Source organism: Hypanus sabinus, chromosome X1 (genome assembly GCF_030144855.1).
Source record: "Hypanus sabinus isolate sHypSab1 chromosome X1, sHypSab1.hap1, whole genome shotgun sequence".
Classification (NCBI taxonomy): Eukaryota; Metazoa; Chordata; class Chondrichthyes; order Myliobatiformes; family Dasyatidae; genus Hypanus; species Hypanus sabinus.
This window is the reverse complement of record NC_082738.1, coordinates 7358214-7380316: the sequence shown is the minus strand read 5'-3', so window position 1 is coordinate 7380316 and position 22103 is coordinate 7358214.

Sequence of the window (22103 nt, the reverse complement as noted above, 5' to 3'; positions counted from 1 at the left end):
CAACAAGGAGTACCTATTTACAGGGAATGGTAGATACTCAGCAAGTTAGGCAGCCTCTCTAAAAAACACAGAAGGATTAATATTTCATGTCAATGACTTTGATCAGATAATAATTATGAAAAAGGAATGAGTATACAATATCTTGCCTCTCAAAGTCCAACCTTATATCTCCATCATGAGAGATGGAAATGGGTAAAGTTGGCCAATAGGACTCTGGTGAAGCTGTATAGGCAAATCCCCTGTACAGTGGATGCAATGGACTGCAGAAGTGCTGATGAACTCCAACTATATCATCAACTTCAGAGGACGATGGAGGTGGGAGATCATTGATGTTCTACTGGGAACTAAGGGCCCAAGTAAGCAAGTATGCAATGTCTTTAGATACCCTTGTTTTCAGTCGATCTAAGACTGTGATAGCACATTGAAGGCAATAGTTAACTTCATCATGGATATCTGCTCTAAGCTTTGGAGAAATACAAGTTAAATGCAGGAAAATTAGGTTAGCTTCTACAGAATGGACTAAATTGGCTGAAGGGTATATTTCTTTGTTGTATACCTCTATGACCCAATTTTACTAAAAGGTAGCTCTTGAGAAATGAGAAATTGCCCTTAGATTCCAGAGTCTTGTTGCATTTAGTGAGAGGACCTTTGTCTTGTGGATGATACTTGTCAGAGCTCCTAAGGTTTAGTGCATGGCTAGTTGTACTACAAATTAAACTCCTATCCTGCAAAATGTCTTCATGAAAGATTGTCTGAAAGTAAATGCATTTTATTTGTTGGAAATCATACATCATTTTGCGTTATTTTTAGACTCATTTTAATGAGTACCCTGAAAACGTGGGTGTGTATGAGAGTATGGGCATTTTATTTCATTTGTAGTGCCTGATGTGGTGTGACTATAAGTGTATTAACCCGAGATATATTCATCCTTAAGGGATGAGAGTTTGCCTTAATCAACCTTGTAGAACAGCCTTTGAGCTATGAGTGTTAGATAAAGTAAGTGTTGGGAAGGGATCTTGCAATGTATTGAAGTCCCTAATAAGCACCTTAATAGTTTTTTTTTTCCACATGAGCTTTAGAATCATTTCTCCATAATTTAGAGAAAATAGTTAACTTTCACTGGTGTAAAGTCACTGCAATTTCAGCCTGAAGAAATTCAACATGACATCTAAAAACTGAGAGGACTTTGCACTCAATAGATACACCTGGAGGAAATCTGTTCAAGAGGGAGCTGTGCGACCATCGCTGGGCCACAGAGAACAAGCAGCAGCTGTGAAGGGAGAGACTGAACAACCCAAAGACCCAACGGCTAACCATAGCCACCACTTACTCTTGCCCACATTGTACCGGAATATGTGAATCATGGATCAGCCTCTACAGCCACCCGAGGACTCACTAATCAACAACCACTTGGGAGAATATCATACCTGACTTGGGTGATCGTACTACTATTAAAGTTACAGCAAATCCCAATTAAGATACTGCAGGATATCTATAACTGAATATGTAATTTTGCCTCTCTTTTGGGCAGGATAGAGGCCACATCTATGTTCCACCACAAATGACCTTAATAGGGCTTAATCTATGATCCAGCCCTCCCACCAAGAGCAGTACAATTGGTGAACGTGGGTCAGAGCTTAAGACTTGCTGAAGTTTCCTCTTCAACCTTTGTGTTCACTCCTGGCTACATTAAACCTGATGTAAATTGGGGCACCACTTTATTGAGCACCTCCACTCCATCTGCCTGGAGCAGAATGTCCCAGTGGCCAACCATTTTAATTGCTATCCCCATTCCTACATATCGGTCCATGGTCTCCTCTTTTGCCACGATGAGGTCATTCTCAGACTGAAGAATCGACACCTTATATTCCATTTGAATAGCCCCCAACCTAATGGCATGAACATCGATTTCTTGTTCCGGCAACTTTTCCCTGTCCCCCTTCCCTCTTCTTTTATTCCCCATCCTGACCTCTTACCTCTTCTCCTTACCTGCCTATCAGCTCCCCCGGATCCCTTCCTCTTTCCCTTTCTCCTCTGGTCCGCTCTCATTTCCTATCAGATTCCTTCTTCTCCAACCCTTTCCCACCCAGCTGGCTTCATCCATCACCTTCTGGCTTGTCCTCCTTCCCCTCCACCCACCTTTTTATTCTGCTGTCTTCACCCTTCCTTTCCAGTCCTGAAGAAGGGTCTTGGCCCGAAATGTCAACTGTTTATTCATTTCCATAGATACTACCTGACCTGCTGAGTTCCTCCAGCATTTTGTGTGTGTTGATTTGGATTTCCAGTATCTGCAGACTTTCTCATGTTTGTGAATCAACGGTTTCTGTTCCTATAGCCGTTATAATGTAAAGCATATCCAAGCAAATGAGAATGGAGAGATTTAGAGGGGCAAGAGGCAAGAGGTGACATGATCCATGATAGTTTCTGAAGGAGGTGAGAGGTTTACAGATAGAAGAATGCAGGTAGTTAAAAGTTCTGCCTGCAACAGAGGTCATAACATAACCAAAGACGGAGGCAGATCTCAAAGTTGGGTGAGGGGATGGAATAAAGGCTTACAAATTTGAAATGTTTGGGAACATTGCAAGTCAGTGAGAACTTGGTGATCTCTCCACATTCGCAGGAATATCATAAATGTTTTCCAAAACCCCAGCTTATCACACAGTTTCAGACAGTTTAAAAATAGAGTTTAACATACGTTTGCCTTATTTGATGCACCACCAATTTCAATATTTAGTCTAGTTCAACTGCTAATGTTGTTGATATAGATTTTTTTTGTAAAAAACAAGACATAGTAATTAGGAGCAGGAGTAGATCATTCAGACTCCAGCCTCCTGTGATATTCAGAACGATCATGGCTGATCTTCCAAACTGACTAGTCTGTTTCTACTTTTTCCCCAGATAGTTGGTCTTTTACCCATTAGAACAATATCTACTCTTTTGTGAATAGATTTAATAATTTATCCCCACTGTCTTCCATAATACCAGCTTCTCCTCTTTTTAGGTGAAAAGATTTCTCCTCATTCCTACTATTTTATTTAGACGTACATCATGGTAATAGGCCTTCCGGCCCAATTATACCCATGTGACCAATTAACCTACCAGCTGCTACACCTTTTGACTGTGGGAGGAAACCGAAGCACCCGGAGGAAACCCACAAGGTCACGGGGAGAACGAACAAACTCCGAACATATAGCAGCAGGAATTGAACCCAGGTCAGTAGTACTGTAAAGCACCCTGCCGTCCCAAATGTTAAACTGCAGAAGTCCTTAACATCAGGAATATCCTTTCTGTTTTTAATCTCTCCGGTCCTATTAGGATTAGGTTTCAGTGAAGACCCTTCTCATTCTTCTGAGCCCAAACAAATAACAGCTCGATCATTCCAGTAGTTCTTTCAGGGTTAGCCCTCCCTTCCACAGATCAACCATGTGAACCTTTCCTCAGATAAGACCAGAACAATATTCAGGATGCAGTCTCAGCTAAGGCGTGTACAGTTGTGGTAAGACATCCTGCTGCTGTATTCAGTTTCTCTCTCTATAGGCTCAGAGAGTCGTAGAAAAGTACAGTACAGAAACAGGCCCTTCAGCCCATCTAATCCATGCCAAACCATTTAAACTGCCTAGTTCCATCCACCTGCACTCAGACTATAGCCTTTCATACGCCTCCCACCCATGAACCTATACAAAATTCTCCTAAATGTTGAAATTGAACTTGCGTGCACCATTTGCGCAGGTTCCACACTCTCATGACCCTCTGATATTTCCCCTCATGTTCCCCTTAAACTTTTCACCTTTCACACTTAACCCATGACCTCTAGTTGTAGTCCCACTCAAACTCAGTGGAAACAGCTTGCTTGCATTTACTCTATCCATATCCCTCATAATTTTGTATGCCTCCATAAAGTCTCCCCTCAATCTTCTGTGCTCTAAAGGATACAGTCCTAACCTATTCAATCTTTCCTTATAACTCAGGTCCTCCAGCCCTGGCAAAATCCTTGTAAACTGAAGACCAACATGCCATTTGGCACCTTAATGGCACGCTGTAGCTGCATGCTGACTTTCATTGTCTGATGCACAAGGACGCCCAGTTTGATCTCCCCCTTTCCTAATCTTCTGCATTCAGTTAATAATCTACCTTCATTTTTTCCATTATAATGGGAAACCCTCACATTACCACATCATACTTCATTTGCCTACTCACTCAGCCGGCTCGACTGGGGTCACTCCGCATCCTCCACACATTCCACTCTCCCACTCATTCCTTGAAGTTACTGCCTGCTGGCACAATTATTCATCCAATGTTTTAGTCATTTCTTTACCAGATGCCAAAGAAAAGCTGCTTCCATACAGATAAGGTTTTCAAATGTATTTTCTCTATGATCACAGTATGTATTAAAATCATGCAGCAACACCTGCCCCAGAAACTGTTGTGTGGTTACTAAAACCCAATCTGCCATTAGTAATCATAGCATTTTGCCGAGTCCTTTAAGCCATTATTGTAAAATTTAATGATTCACATGCGGAACAATTTGATCAGGCATTGCAGTCAGAGTATTAAAAGGGGAAGGAACATGGAGCAGGGTGTTAAAGTTCATAGGTCAATTCCGGCATCCTCTGTAAGGAGTTTGTACATCCTCCCATGAACCACATGGGTTTCCTCTGGGTGCTCCGGTTTCCTCTCACAGCCCAAAGCCACACTGGTTAGTGGTTTAATTGGTCATTGTAAATTGTCCTGTGATTAGGCTGGGTTGCTGGGTGGGCCGGAAGAGCCTGTTTCGTGCTGCATCTCTAATTAAATAAGTAAACAATGCCACACTTCAATATTGGACTTTTTACATAAAGTGAACACACCAGTTCATCCAACGCTCAGTAAAACTCCACTAATCAGCTGTCCAACTATAAACTGGTACCTGGCTCCATGTTTCTGTGGTCCCTTGAAGCTCACCATTCTCACTCTCACTTAATTCATTGCATAGACGGTTATGGAGGCAAGACACTGGGTATGTTTAAAGTGGGGGGTTGATAGGTTCTCAATTACTCAGTGTCAAAGTTTACAGGGAGAAAGCAGGAGAATGGGGTTGAGAGGGAAAATAACTGAGTCATGATGGAATGGCAGATGGGCCAAATGGCCTACTTCTGCTCCTATAATTTATGGTCTAAAGTTCACTTAGACACAGCCTCCAACGCATCCTTTAAAATTACCAGGTCTGATAGAAAATTTATTGTAATGCTTTATCTTAAAAAAAGCAAATTGTGTTTGGAATAGCATCCAATAATCTGGATCAAACATCAAATAATCAGACATCAAAGTGCAGAAAATATTTACAAGGATGTTGCTGGGACTTAAGGACCTGAGTTATAGGAAGAGGCTGAACAGGTAGGACTTTATTCCCTGGAGTACAGGAGAATTTTATAGAGGTGTACAAAATTATGAGGGGCATAGATAGGGTAAATGCAAGCAGGCGTTTTCCACTGAGGTTGGTGAGACTAGGACGAGAGGTCATGGGTTTAGGGTGGAAGATAAAATATTTAAGGGGAATCTGAGGGGGAATTTCTTTACTCAGAGGATTATACGAGTGTGGAATGAATTGGTAGATGCAGTGGTAGATGCGAGTTCTGTTGCATCAGTTAAAAGAAATTTCATTTAAGAGAAATTTCAACATTCAACTCCATAATTCCATTCACACACGACAGGAAGCTCAGAGACCTCGGCCCTGACCCTGCCTTGCGCAGCTGGATCTTGGACTTCCTGTCAGATCACCGGCAGGTTGCAAGAGTGGGTCCCCTCACCTCTGCCCCTCAACACAGGCACCCCTCAGGGCTGCATACTCAGTCCCCTCCCTTGCTCCCTGTATACCCATGACTGTGTCACCACCCACAGCTCTAACCTGCTAATTAAATTTGCCGACAACACTACATTAATTGGCCTGATCTCAAACAATAATGAGCAGGCCTACAGGCAAGAAGTCATCTCTCTGACACAGTGGTGTCAAGAAAACAACCTCTCCCTCAATGTCACATAAACAAAGGAGGTGGTTGTGGATTACAGGAGGAATGGAGATGGGCTAACCCCTATTGACATCAATGGATCTGGAGTTGAGAGGGTGAACAGCTTCAAGTTCCTCGGCATCCACACCACCGAGGACCTCACGTGGTCTGTACACACCAGCTGTGTGGTGAAAAAGGCACAACAGCGTCTCTTTCACCTCAGATGGTCGAGGAAGTTTGGTATGGGCCCCCAAATCCTTTCTACAGAGGCACAATTGAGAGCACCCTGACAGGCTGCATCACTGTCTGGTATGGGAACTGTACTTCCCTCAATTGCAGGACTCTGCAGAGAGTGATGCAGACAGCCCAGCGCATCTGTAGTTGTGAACTTCCCATGATTCAGGACATTTACAAGGACAGATGTGTAAAAAGGGCCTGTAGGATCATTGGGGACCCAAGTAATTCCAACCACAATCTATTCCAGCTGCTACCATCCGGGAAGCATTGAAAAACACTAGGCCGCTTGGTAAGCTCCAGTTATGAGAACCCACCACCTTGAAGGCAGTTGCATGTATGAGAGGGGTATGGAGGGCTCTGGTCCAGGAGCAGGTAGATGGGATAAGCAGAAGAGCAGGCCCGCACAGACAGGGTCATTGCTCTGTGAAACTAATTTGGATTGTTCATGATCTTGATGCCATATTACGCTGAGAAGGGTTTTAAACCATGTATCTCAAAAACATTTATGACTTTATCAGAATCAGGCTTATCATCACCAGCGTGTGACATGAAATTTGTTAACTTAGCAGCAGCAATTCAATGCAATACATAATATAAAAGAGAAAAAAAATAACAAGTAACAATAAAAACAATAACAATAAAATTAAGAAAATAATAAGTAAATAAATTACGTATATTGAATAAATTAAAAATTGTGCCAAAACAGAAATGCTGTATATTAAAAAAAGTGAGGTAGTATTCAAGGTTTCAATGTCCATTTAAGAATCAGACGGCAGAGGGGAAGAAGCTGTTGTTGAATTGCTGAGTGTGTACCTTCAGGTTTCAGTACCTCCTACCTGATGGTAACAGTGAGAAAAGGGCATGCCCTGGGTGCTGGAGGTCCTTAATAATGGACACTGCCTTTCTGAGACACCGCTCCCTGACATTGTCCTGGGTACTTTATAACTCTATGACCACTAAGGTATGGTGCATGTCTGATTATCAAAGTTGACTGAACGTGGACAGACAGAGAAGTGTCAATTGACGAATAAACATATGTCTGTGTTCAAAAGATGCAAGACATGGCATTTGGTTCCTGTAATGAATGGACCGGTTAATTGCCATTTCATTTTGTGTCTCAATGGTGTGTACTTGGCTGAACATATTGACCATCTCATCATGGGATTCAGCACCTGCACATTGCACAAAGAGAAAACACCCTGAAAGAGTATTGAGTTTGATTTTGGGAGGAAGTTATGCAAGAAGGAGTTTTAGGTGGATTTTTCACATCAGTGTTACAGATATGCCAGGAGTGCAGGAAATTCACTTGTCGGGATTTTTCCACATTTTTAATTCTATATTGAAAGTAATGGTGGAAAACTGTAGCTTTGCCAGGAACACTAAACTCCTGGAACCTCGCCTTCCCAGTTCTAGTTCAACCCAGCAGTGACAAATTGCTTTAGCTCAGGGCACTGGAGTTTGGAGTTCAATCCCAGCATCCTCTGCAAGGAGTCTGTACGTCCTCTCCGTGGATTGCGTGGGTTTTCCCCGGTGTCCAAGTTTCCTCCCACAGTCCAAAGACATACCAGATATACTAGTTAGTCATTGTAAATTGTCCTGTAATTAGGTTAGGGTTAAAGTAAGGAATTTGAACATCCTTCCTGTGGAAAGTGTGGGTTTTCTCCGTTAGCTCCTGTTTCCTCCCACAGCCCAAAGACGTACCGGGTAGGTTAATTGGTCACTGTAAATTGTCCTGTGCTTAGGTTAGGGTTAAATCAGGGTTGTCAGGAGTTGCTGGGGCGGCTCTGCCCGAAGGGCTGGAAGGGCCAACTCCACGCTGTATGGCTAACTCAAGAGACTAAAGCACAATTTCTCCCAAAACTATTATGACATAATTTAGAATTTGTTACTTTTAATTACACTCCCCACATCCATGGCCCTTTAATCAGTAGCTGCGTGCACAGTTGGCCTCACATTTCACAGCGAAATCTCCACAGCCACAATCTGTCTGACATTGACCTTCTTCACAAATATTTCCTCACGGTATTACATGCTGGCATGGAATCCTTCTCCAAGTCAGTTCTGCTTAGTTCCCCTTCCATTTGTTGAATCGCAAATGAGATCCAGTGCTCTCAGAAGATGTCACCAAGGATGGAGACAAAATGGCATGTAAGGTAGAAATTAGAAACATAGAAAACATACAGCACAATCCAGGCCTTTCATCCCACAAAGTTGTAACAAACATGTCTCTGCCTTAGAAGTTGCTAGGCTTACCCATAGCCCTCTATTTTTCTAAGCTCCATGTGCCTGTCCAAAAGTCACTTAAAAGGCCCTATTGATCCGCCTCCATCACTGTTTGCTGGCAGCCCATTCCACACACTCACCACTCTGCGTAAAAAACTTACCCCTGACATCTCCACTGTACCTACTCCTCAGCACCTTAAACCTGTGTCCTCTTGTGGCAACCATTTCAGCCCTGGGAAAAAGCCTCTGACTATCCACAATTGATTCTGCAAATTTGCACAGTGTGTATTGAAGGGGACGGGGGCACAAGAAGTTTATATTTAGAGATACAGCGTGGAATAGGCCCTCTCGGCCCTTCAAGCCATGCCTAGAGCAACCCCAATTTAACCCTAGCCTAATCATGGGACAATTTAACCTAGTAACTAGTACGTCTTTGGGCTGTGGGAAGAAATCAAAGCACCCAGAGAAGTCCACACATTCCATGGGAAGGATGTAGAAACTCCTTTCAGAGGACGCTGAGGTTCAACTCCAAGCATCTACTGTCCCGAGCTGTAATAATGTCGCGCTAACTGAGCTGCGACCATGGCCCCCACTTACCTAGTTAAAATTGCCCTGCTGAACATGGGTTCTCGCAAACTGTGACAGCAACATTGTCAACAGTAAGAATGTCTAAATTGGAACAGGAAAGTCTCTCCCTAACTGCTACATTACCGAAGCACTCTTATTTTCTCCTAAGCTCTGACACCTAGAAACCTAACTGTATCAGTTTATCATAGAGAATAATTTATAGTGGGATCGCAGAATGGGTTGGTGCACACCCATGGAACACAGCCAAGATGTTTCAAAGTGTTGCAGTAACACAAAAAAAAGGCAACAGAGTGTTGCAGCAGCTAGAAGAGGCACAGCCTCATGATGCCACAGGCATGGGTTCAATCCTGGATGGAGTTTGCCGGTTCTTGCTCTGACTGTATGGGTTTCCCTCAGAAGCTGCAGTTTCCACCCACATCCAAAAGATTTGTTGGTTGGCCACTGTACATTGCCCCTCATGCTTAGGTGAGTGGTAGAATCTGGGGACAGTTGATGGAAATGGGAGGGAGATTTAAAAAATGAGGCAAGTTTTGGATTTGTATAAATGGGTGGTTGATGGTTAGGATAAACTCAGAGGGCTGAAGGGCCTTTTTATGTGCTGTGACTCTCTGAAATATCATTGTGTTCCCAAAGTGAAAATAAAATAAACTAAATTAGTTAAATTAACATTTGATACAATCTAATCAAATCAAACACTTACAGTAACTGAGAGAAAATTAAAAGGTCAAGGAGTTAATTTAAGTTTTGCTCAGCAACCACCTGAAACTTGGACTGCTTCCTTTTGTGTTTCCGTATCTTTGACTATGTTTATTGTGGTAACTGTTGAGGGGAAAGGGTTGAAATGAGAGGCAGAGGTTGGATTGGTCATGATCTTGGTAATTGTACGTGCCATCCAGTACAGTTCGTTTCACAGCATCAGTGCATCAAGATAATGCAAAGGAAAAGCACTACCTTTATCTCCCCTTCTAGCTCTCCCAAGTGTCTTCTTCAGCTCCTTCCTGGCTACCTTATAGTGTTCAAGAGCCCTGTCTGATCTTTGCTTCCAAAACCTTAACTATGCTTCCTCCTTTTTTCTTGACTAAATATTCTTGTCAACCATAGTCCCTCCACTCTAGCACTGCTTCCCTGCCTCAGTGGGACAAACCATGCACGTGCTCCCTGAACAACCTCCACACTTCCACTGTACATTTCCTTGAGTACATCTGTTATTAATTTACACTCCCGAGTTCCTGCCGAATAGCATCAAAACTCCCCTTCCACCAATTAAATACTTTTCCATACCATCTGTTCCAATCCCTGCCCAAGGCTAGAGAAAAGGTCAGGAACTTATGGTCTCTCTCTCTGAAATGCTCACCTCAGAGAGATCAGTCATCTGACCAGGTTCATTGCCTAGTACTAGATAAAATATAGCCTCTCCTCTAGTGGGCCTGGCAACATACTGTGTCAGGAATCCTTTCTGCACCATCTAAATCTTTGACATTAAGAAGGTGCCAATCAATATTAGGGAACTTGAAGTCGTCCATGAGAACAGCCCTATTATTTTTGCACCTTTCCAAAATTTGCTTACCATTCTGCTCCTCGGTGTCTGTTGTTATTGGACTGTTATATTGGACTGAGACTTTTATACAATCTCAGCAGACTACCTTTACTGCAGCTCCCCAACACTTCCACTGCTTGCAAACTAGGAAAGCCAGTCATGAAATAGTTATTATTGTACAGCTCTGTTTGCATCTGATGTGTGTTGAGAAATATCACGATGCTTTAGAGTATGTAAACCAACTCTTGGAGTCACACATTCTGCATAGGTTTTAAAATTCCAAAACCATGTAGCAGCAAAGCTAACTGTGAATGTCCAGCACTAGGAAAAAATGTGCCCTGTTCAATTTTAGTGAGCTTAATATCTTATCATCGTCCAAATTCCTTAACAAATGGTCCATGAAACAATTGCACAGCCGGGTGCTCTTGGGAATAATGCCTGTTCAAGGTGTACACTTCAGGAGGAACATTTCAGGGATGTTCAAGGTTTCCTAGTAAAATATGGGGTGAATATACTCAGTCTTTTCTTCAGGGTTGGGGAATCAAGAACAGGAAGAAATAGGGTTAAGATTAGAGAGGAAAAATTTAATAGGAACTTTACACAAGGGGTAGTTATATGAGCTGCCAGAGGAAGTGAATGAGGCAAGTACAACAATAACTTCTAAAGGACATTTGGGCAAGCATGTGGGTAGGAAAGGTTTGGAAGGAGACAGGCCAAAGGGACTAGCCTAGATTGAAATATTGGTCAGCATGAACCAATTTAGGTGAGAAGCTTGTTTCTGTGTTGATTCTATAACTCTATAGCTCTGCGATTCTATGTATCTCAAAGGAGCACTCACACTCCTTATTAATGAGGAAATTAAAAGAAAGACATAATTAATAGCTAATTTCTGTTTATGAGCATTTTCTGCTATTACAAACTGTTTATGGCATGTTTGAACTGACTAGAAAACCAGTATTGTTTCCCTTGGCAAAGTTCAAGTTTAAGTAACAGATCAGGACCCACTGACAAACATAGTTAATTGTGACAGCTCTGCCTTCAGGTGGTAAACACAATTTATATTTCAAGGTTAGTACACAACATACTCATGCAGTTAAGAAAGAGTCAGGGAACTTCACATATCCCCAGATGCAACGGAGGTGAAATTTGTTCATCTTTTATAACAGGCAACCAATCTGTAATCTACTTCTTTGATAAATGTCAAGTGAAAGTCAACACCATTGAATCTAGTCTAATCTTTTCATTCAGGGTTAAGCAATCAAATCTTCTTAAGCATATATGCAATGAAAATATAAAAGCCAAGTCATGAGTACATGGAATATAGTTATTTTCACAGGCATCATACCAGAGTAATAGTCCTAATTACCTCTCTATGTAGTATACGTTTTCCTTACGAGCTCCGCCAAGTTACAGACCCCTCCTAATTTCTGAAAACAAATGGGAACCATTTATTAGTCATGACATCCTCCATTGTTCATGATTCAGAAGAAATAATTTTGTTGAAAGTTACACCATTCCTCCCAACACAATTAGTTGGTAAAGTGACTAATCATTCACAGCCATTAAAACTCAAATTCACAATCATTTTTGTTTCCAAATTGGTCAGGGAATTTCCTAGGAGGGTGGACCCAGAGTAAAAGGTTAGATGGTCAATTCAGCCTGAAGTAGTTTTATTGTTTTCCGTGAATATACAGAGATTTCCCACAGAACTGAAATGAAAGGTTATAAAACAAAATATAGTTAGCTTGAGGAATGCGCATAAACTGTCTTCATTGACAAAAGGCCTACCGATCTGAAACCCTAGACTTCCAAACTCTGAAAGTGACTGCCTCAGCTATTGGTGCCAGCAATCTTCTCTGCACGGACCCAAGCAATGAAATCCCAGGCATTAACCTTCTAAGAAAAGCCCAGAAAACTTAAAACTGCATACAGGTTGACTAGGAATGAGGGGGCCACCTGCCCCACTAGAGATAACAAGAGCAAGAAACAGTCCAGGCCATGAGAGTAGAGCATCAACCCACAACCAACTCATGTCCAAGAAGTCCTTTTACTCATGGCATCACAACAATTCAAACTGCCTTATCTGAAACCGTGATTGGGATTCTAATCTCACACTAAACTTCCCCAGACATGCTGCCCCCACAGTCAACCAGTTTAATTTGACTGTCTGCTTTTTAGCCTTTTCAAAGCACTATTAGGCAACTTCCTATATGTCAGGGGTTCTCAACCTGGGGTCCATGGACTCCTTGGTTAATGGTAAGGGCCCACGCATAAAAAAAGTTTGGGAACCCCTACTATAGATATACATTGACCTAATGGCAGAAGAATGCCAACAACTGTTTTCCTTTCTCTTTAGATGTTGCTTGACCCGTTGAGTAACTGCAGCCTTATTTTTTTGTTTTTAATATGGACAGGGTGAAGCCTGTGAATGTATCCTCTCTCTGGGATTTTACAGTCAGTTTGTTTAAATGCACCCAACAAAGCACATAAAGGGGATGTTGAAAACCTCAGATGAGCAAAAGTTAAAATTTAGGACTTTGTTCTATAATGGGAAAAGCTGTCCAGCTGTTCCATTAGAGTGATACCAGAGGTCATTGGCTGATGAGTTTGTTTCAGGAGATGACAGACGGTGAGTTCAAATAGGTCTTTCAGATTACACAATGTTACATTAAATTAAATAATGATATAGTATTTCTATTACAGTGGATTCCAGTTAATTGGGACACATCAGGACCAATACATTTTGGCCCAATTAAGCAACTGCCCCAACTAGCCAAAGTTTCACAGAAATAGTTAAAAAGGCATAAGAAAGACAAACTACTTTTTAACTGAGTAAAAGTAACAAATTATGTATTTAAATTAAATACAAAACAAATTAGATCCTTACCAATAGTATGACAGTACTAGAACTCTGTGTATTAGTTCTTAATAGTTATCGACGGAGGAATTCATCCAGTGTACCTGTACGTTGCCATGTTCTTTTGATTGACAGTAAATGAACTAAATCAGTACAGACACCTAGCGCGGATAATGGACTGCCTTCATATAATGCTATCAATGATTACATCCTCCATATCTTCATTTTCATTGTAACGTTTAAGATGATTGTCAATACCTTCAAATTTTTCAAAATTACCTTCAAAATTTTCATAGTCCCTAACTTGATGAAGTAGTGAAATTATTTCATTTTCACTCCCAGCCATTGCTGGCATCTCCAAGCCTGAATGTTTGAAACCACAGTAATAAAACAGTTCTGAATTGTCTTACTGCTTATTTCTCAGCAACCATTAGTGACAAAAATCACTGCCCTTTGAACACAAGCAAATGCAACTAACACTATTTTAAAACTGTTCACTCTCAGCACAGTGTAGTATCTAATGGCCACACAAGTGCACACGACTGATGCTAGTTAAAAACTGTTCAGCAACAATGTCCTGCCCCAGCTAAGTAGCATAATGCCCCAAATAAATGAAGGGAATCCCAGCTCTTTTCTCAATTTTTGTTCTTTCAGAATTGTCACAAATAAGCAACTGCCCTGATTAAGCGATAGCCCAATTAACCAGAATCCACAGGTTAGACAATTTCAAGTGTGCAGATTTAAAGTAATCACAATAAAAGTTAAAGAGAGGATTAAAAACTTCTGTACACACAAGAGAATGGCATAAAAATCCATCTAAAACAAAATGTTGCAGCCAAAGACATAAAATTCATATAAAAACAGCCAAAGTACTTGTTTGAAAAATAATAGCTCAAGCATTACCTTTCAAAATTCTTAGCATTTGCCATCGTCAAAGAATGAAACTGATATGCAGAAATTCCAGTCAATTATTAAAGGCTTCTCCATGTTTATTGAAGTCTGCAGAACTGAATATTGCAGGCAAAGTAGATTGCCGCTGTCTTCCCTAATGGAAGTGATACATGGGCTTAGCAGCAAAATGCCAACAACTGTTTTGGATTTTGACTTCCATTTGAAACCTTTAATTGCACCCAAGGCCCCTAGTGAACTGACTGGGCCCTACATAATATTGGCACCGGAAATGAACCACATGTTACTCATTTTAGAAGCATGGTTGAGGGGATTAACAGCCAAAGACCTGCAATTCAATACCTTGAGGATGGTATAATTGGGTCATTGACTGGTAATTGGATGTGAGACCAGACACTGAGAGTTTAACAGGGGTTCCCAACCTGGATCCCTTGGTTAATGGTCGGGGTCCATGGCATAATAAAAGGTGGGAACCCCTGGTTTAGGAGACGTTGGGGGTAATCAGGGAACTGATGGCTTTTAGATATGTAATTTAGAAGAGGAAGGGGTGAGTTGGGATCATGGACCAGCAGTTCAGAAATGGGATGATTGGGCACTTTGAACTTATCCTCCCCCAGGTTCCTGCAATCAGGCTTTGCTAAATAATCTAATAGAGCAGAAAAAGGGAGAGAATGTTGGGAATAGTGAAAGACCTGGATGAGTGCCATTACAAAAGAAGTTAGGGAAGGACTTGCAGTAGCAGTTCATGGAAAAAGTATAGGGATCAACACAGACATTTGGGGAATGGAAGGAAATATAACTATCAGTAGGTTCAGTGGGGAAGAAGCAAACTTGTGGTGGGGTGAGGGGGAGCAACAGATAAGGCTGGGCTTGGAACTCAAGCAAAAGGTGTTGAGAGGTCATGCAGTGGAAGGATGAAGGTAAGTAATTCAACTACCTGACAGGTAGGGTGCAGGGACCAGCTCCTTCCCCTCTGCAATCAGATTTCTGAATGGACAATGACCAATCAAGACATCAAAAATTCAAAAGGAGGGGATTTCATTCAGGTCCACTGCCTGAGTAGAAAAAAGCAGCAGCGGGTTGCAGCAGTGTAACAGAGCTTTGACCAGTGACCAATCTGGACATCAGAAGTTTGAAGGAGGGGATTTCAATCAGGTCCAGTGGCCAGATAGAAAAAGTCAGCAGTGGGTTGTGGCAGTGTAATAAAGCTTGACCAGCAACCAGTCGGTGTTTGGGATTGAGAAAATTTAAGAAACACAGGGGCAAGTGTAGTAGCCATCATCTGAGTGGACAGAGTCAGAGTGGTGATCTTGAGGCTTTAATGAAGAGAGGCTTCAGTCAGAGAAAGAAAAGCTCTAGGATAAGTATTTTTTCTTCCATTCTTTATATCTGCTCAGTTAAGATAGCAGAGATGCCAGGCAAGATAGTTGGATGCCCCTCTTGCCAGATGTGGGAAGGCAGGGAGATCCCCTGATGACTACAACTGCAAGAAGTGCATCCAGCTGCAGCTTCTAACAATCCACGTTAATGAGTTGGAGCTGGAATTGGATGATCATTCAGGAGGTTGAGGGGGTGATAGGACATATAGAGAGGTAGTTACATCTGAGGTGCTGGACACAAGCAACTGGGTGACGGTCAGGAAGGGGAAAGGGGTTAAGGAGCCAGTGCAGAGTACCCCTGTGACCATCCCCCTCAACAACACGTATATCACTTTGGATACTTTGGGGGGGGGGGGGTGATCTAACAGAGGAAAGTCACAGTGGTCGGGTCTCTGTCACTGAGTCTGCCTCTGTGACTCAGAAGGAAAGGGGGAAGAAAAGGCACCCTGTGGTGATAAGGGATTCATTAGTTGGGGGGAACGGACAAGAGGTTCTATGGGCAAGAACAAGATTCCCGGATGGTATGTTGCCTCCCAGGTTCCAGGGTTTGGGATATCTCAGACTGAGTCCTCAGCATTCTTAAGTGGGAGGGTGAACAGCCAGAGGTCATGGTCCATGTTGGTACCAATGACATGGGTAGGATCTGCATAGAGAGTTAGGAGCTAAGTTAAAGGGCTAAGTTTCTGTGCTGTAATGTTCTATGGCAGGACTGCCAGAGTTGTGATCTCAGGATTGCTAACTGTGCCACATCCAAGTTGGTGCAGGAGGGAGGGAGTAAGATTTTTGGATCATTGGGCTCTCTTCCAGAGAAGGTGAGACCTACACAGAAGAGACAGCTTGCACCTGAACTGCAGGGGAACTGATATCCTAGTGGGAAGGTTTGTTAACATTGCACAGTGGGGTTTAAACTAGAGTTGCAGGGGGATGGGAACCAGAACAGTTAGTGGAGAGGCTGCAGAGGCAGATATTGGTAAGACCTCAGACAAAGTCAGGAGTCAACAGGTTGAGCACGGTGCGACCAGCGTCCTGAGCTGCATATATTTCATTGCAAGAAGTATCATAGGAAAGGCGGAGAGCTTGGGGTATGGATCAACACCTAGAATTATGACATTGCAGCCACTAGTGAGACTTGGTCACAGGAATGCCAGGACTGGCAGTTCAATATTCCAGTGTTCTGTCGTTTTAGATGTGACAGAGTGGGAGGGATTAAAGGAGTGGGTTGGCATTACTAATCTGGGAAAATATCAGGACAGTCTGGAAAACTCGTCTAGTGAGGTGTTATGGGTGGAACTGAGAAACTAGAAAGGTATGACCATGTCAATGTGGCTATATTACAGACCACCCAACAGTCTAAGGGATTCAGAGGAACAAATTTGTAAAGAGATCACAGACTTTTGTGAAAAACATAAGATTGTTATGGTAGATGATTTTTAACTTTCCACATATTGAATGGAAATCCCATACTGTAAAAGGACTAGATGGAATAGAGTTTGTCAAATGTGTTCAGGAAAGTTTCCTTCACCCTTATGTAGAAGTCCCAAAGAGAGAGCATGCGATACTGGATCTGCTGTTAGGACAGGGCAGGTGACAGAGCTTTGTGCAGGGGAACATTTTGCAGCCAGTGACCACAATGCCATTAGTTGCAAAGTAAATATCCAAAGAGGTAAGTCTGGTCTGCGGGTTGAGATTCTAAATTGAAGAAAGGCCAATTTTGATGGTATCAGAAATTATCTGGAAATTATGGATTGGAACAAGTTGTTTTTTGGCAAAGGTGCACTTGGAAAGTGGGCAACCTTCAAAAGTGAAATTTTGAGAGTACAAAGCTTGTATGTGCCTGACAAAATAAAAGGTAAAGATAACAAGTCTAGGGAATCTTGGGTTTTCAAGAGGTATTGAGGCCTTGGTTAAGAAAGAAAAATGAGATGTATAGCAGGTATAGGCAAGAAGGAACAAATGAGGTGCTCATGAAGTACAAGAAGTGCAAGAGAACATTTAAGAAATAAATTAGAATGGCTAATAGAAGGCATGAAGTTGCTCTAGCAGTCAAGCTGAAGAGGGATCCTAGAAGTATATTAAGAGCAAAAGGACTGCGAGGGACAAAATTGGTCCTCCGGGAGACCAAAATGGTAATTCATGTGTGGAGCCAAAACAGATGGAGGAAATCTTAAATGCACTCTTTGCATCTGTATTTACTCAGGAAATGGACACAGAGCCTACAGAAGTGAGGCAAAGCAGCATCAACTTCATGGACCCTATACAGATTACAGAGGAGGAGGTGTTTGCTATCCTGAGGCAAATCAGGGTGGATAACTCCCCAGGGCCTGACAAGGTGTTCCCTCGGACCCTACGGGATGCAAGTGCAGAAATTGCCGGGGCCCTAGCAGGCTTTTTCCACTGAGGTTGCATATGACTATAAACAGATGTCATGGCTTAAGGGTAAAAGGTGAAATGTTTAAAGAGAGCATGATGGGAAACTTCTTCCCTCAGAGGGTCATGACAGTGTGGAATGGGCTACCAGCATAAGTGGGGCATGCAAGCTCAATTTTGAAGTTTAAGGGAAGTTTGGATAGGTACATGGATCATAGGGATATGGAGAGCTATGGTGTCGATACATGTCGATTGGAGTAGGCAGTTTAAATGGTTTTGGTACGGACCAGTTGGGCCAAAGGGCCTGTATCTGTACTGTACTTCTCTGACTATGATTCTAATAAACCCAGGAACATTTCCTCAGTACTCTTCCCTCTCTTTTTGCACTCTCTTCCACTAGGCCATCAGACTGATTAATTCATGCTGATATAATTGTATATCTCTGTTATATTGACTGTCCTGTTGTACATACTATTTATTACAAATGACTATAAATTGCAATTGCACATTTAGAAGGAGACACAGCATAAAGATTTTTACTCGTGTATATGACGAATGTAAGTAATAAAGTCAATTCAATACTTTAATTTTTATATGTACTTTTTATTGTAATTAATAACTTTTATTACTATGTAGTCCTATGTACTGCTGCTGCAAAACATAAAGTTTCACAACATATGCCAATGATATTACAAATTATTGGCATAATGCCAGTGGATTACAAACCACAGTAGGAGATAGAAAAGGTGTGTCAGAAAGGCAATGTCAGGGTCATTGCTGGGGATTTTAACATGAAAGTGGATTGGGGAAAACCAGGCCTGTACTGCACCTCAAGAAAGAGAATTTGTAGAATGTCTAAGGGATGGCTTTTTAGAACAGCTTGTTGTTGAGTCCACTAGGGGATCAGCTGTGCTGGATTGGATGTTGTGCAATGATCCAGAGGTGATAAGAGAGCTTAAGGTTCAGGAACCCTTAGGGAACAGTGATCACAATATGATCAAGTTCACTTTGAAATTTGAGAAGGAGAAACTAAATTCCAATGTGTTGGTATTTCAGTGGAATAAAGGAAATTAGAATGGCATGAGAGGAGAACTGGCTGAAGTTGACTGCAAAGGGACACTAGCAGGAAGGACAGCAGAGCAGCAATGGCTGGAGTTTCTGTGAAAAATGAGGGAAGTGCGAGACAGATATGTTCCAAATAAGAAGAAATTTTCGAATGGAAGAAGGACACTACTGTGGCTGACAAGTGAAGTCAGAGCCAAAGTAAAAGCAAAAGAGAGGGCACACAAGGAAGCCAAAGCTAGTGGGAAGATAGAGAATTGGGAAGCTTTAATAAACTTGCAGAAGGAAACTAAGGAGGACATTAGGAAGGAAAAGATGAATTATGAAAGGAAGTTATTATTACTAATAACAAAGAAGATATGAAAAGCTTTATTAAGTATATAAAGGGTAAAAGAGAGTTGGGGGTAGATATAGGACCAATAGAAAATGACACTAGAGAAATTGCAATGAGAGATGCAGAGATGGCAGAGGAACTGAATGTGTATTTTGCATCAGTCTTCACAGTGGAATACATCTGCAGTATACCGGACATTCAGGAGTGTCAGGGAAGTGAAGTTTGTGCAGTGAAAATTACAACTGAGAAGGTGCTCAGGAAGCTTAATGGTCTGAGGGTGGATAAATCTCCTGGACCTGTTGGAATACACCCTTGGGTTCTGAAGGAAGTAGCTGGAGAGATTGCAAAGGCATTAACAATGATCTTTCAAGAATCGATAGATTCTGGCATTGTACCGGATGACTGGAAAATTGCAAATGTTACTCTGCTATTTAGGAAGAGTGGGAAGCAGCAGAAAGGAAACTAGACCTGTTAGCCTGACATCTGTGGTTGGGAAATTGTTGGAATTGATTGTTAGGGATGAGATGACGGAGTACCTGGAGACACATGACAAGATAGGCCAAAGCCAGCATGGTTTCCTGAAAGGAAAATCCTGTCTGACTAACCTACTGCAATTTTTTCAGGAAATTATAAGCAGGCTAGACAAAGGAGATGCAGTAGATGTGGTGTACTTGGATTTTCAGAAGGCCTTTGACAAGGTGCCGCACATGAAGCTGCTTAGCAAGATAAGAGCCCATGGAGTTACAGAGGGAGTTACTAGCATGGGTGGGAGCATTGGCTGATCAGCAGAAAACAGAGAGTGGGAATAAGGGGATCCTATTCTGTCTGGCTGCTGGTTACCAGTGGAGTTCCACAGGGGTCGGTGTTGAGACCGCTGCTTTTTACGATGTATGTGAATGATTTGGACGATGGGATTAATGGACTTGTGGCTAAGTTTGCCGATGATACAAAGATAGGTGGAGGAGCAGGTAGTGTTGAGGAAACAGAGAGCCTGAAGAGAGACTTGGATAGTTTAGGGGAATGGGCAAAGAAGTGGCAAATGAAATACAATGTTGGAAAGTGTATGGTCATTCACTTTGGTGGAAGAAATAAATGGGCAGACTATTATTTAGATAGGGGAGAATTCAAAATGCAGAGATGCTAAGGGACTTGGGAGTCCTTTTGCAGGATACCCTGAAGGTTAACCTCCAGGTTGAGTCGGTTATGAAGAAGGCGAATACAATGTTGGAATTTATTTCTGGAGATATAGAATATAAGAGCAAGGATGTGATGTTGAGGCTCAGAAAGGCACTCATGAAACCACACTTGGAGTATTGTGTGCAGTTTTGGGCTCCTTATTTTAGAAAGGATATACTGCCATTGGAGAGGGTTCAGAGAAGATTCACGAGAATGATTCCAGGAATGGAAGGGTTACTGTATGAGGAATGTCTGACAGCTCTTGGGCTGTATTCCCTGGGGTTTAGGAGAATGGGGGGGAATCTCATAGAAACGTTCCGAATGTTAAAAGGCCTGAATAGATTAGATATGGCAAAGTTATTTCCCATGGTAGGGGAATCTAGGACAAGAAGGCTCGACTTCAAGATTGAAGGATGTCCATTTAGAACAGAGATGTGGAGAAATTACTTTAGTCAGAGGGTGGAAAATCTGTGGAATTTGTTGCCATGAGCGGAAATGGAGGCCAAGTCATTGGGTGTATTTAAGGCAGAGATAGATAGGTTCTCAATTAACCAGGGCATCAAAGGATTTGGAGGGAAGGCAGGGGAGTGGGGATGACTGGAAAAGTTGGATCAGCCCATGATTGAATGGCAGAGCAGACTCGATGGGCTGAATGGCCTACTTATGCTCCTATATCTTATGGTCTTATGATTTTATGATATTAAACCTGATTCTGATTCTGAAGACCCTGCTGTTTTAAAACTGCATGCCCCAACTGGTTACTGACATGGAAACTCTTGGTCACATTTCCAAGTGAGGTGAAATCATCCAGAAACAGCTGTCATCATACATCACTTCAATTTAAAAGAAGTGTTTACTGACTGAATTCCCTTACCTAGCTGATTTTTGCATTCATTATTTTCTGACAAATCCAGTATCAGAATAAAACTTCAAAAATATTCTTCTTGTGGTTACTTATTATTGGTTTATTATTGTCACATGTACTAAGATACAGTGAAAATCTTGTTTATATAGATCAATTAATTACACACTGCACTGTCAGAACAAGGTAAAACAATAACAATGAAGAATAAGGTGTTAAACCTGTGGAAGGAGGCAGCTTTTAGTAAACAAGGTAAATGAGTTCAAGATCATAATGATGCAGATTGTGAGGCTAAGAGTCTATTTTATCTTACAAAAGGTTCATTCAAGAGTCTTTTAACAGTAGGATAGCTGACCTGGAGCCTGGTGGTACACGCTTTCATTTTCTGCTCAATGAGATGGGGGAGAAGAGAGAACGTGCGAGGTGGGTGGGGTCTTTGATGATGCCAGCTGCATTACCGGGACAGCGAGAAGTATAGACAGAGTCCAAAGAGGGAAGGCTGGGTCCTGCGATGTGCTGAACTGTGTTCACAACCACCTGCAGTTTCTTGCCGACTCATGCAGAGCAGTTGCCGTTATGCATCAAGAC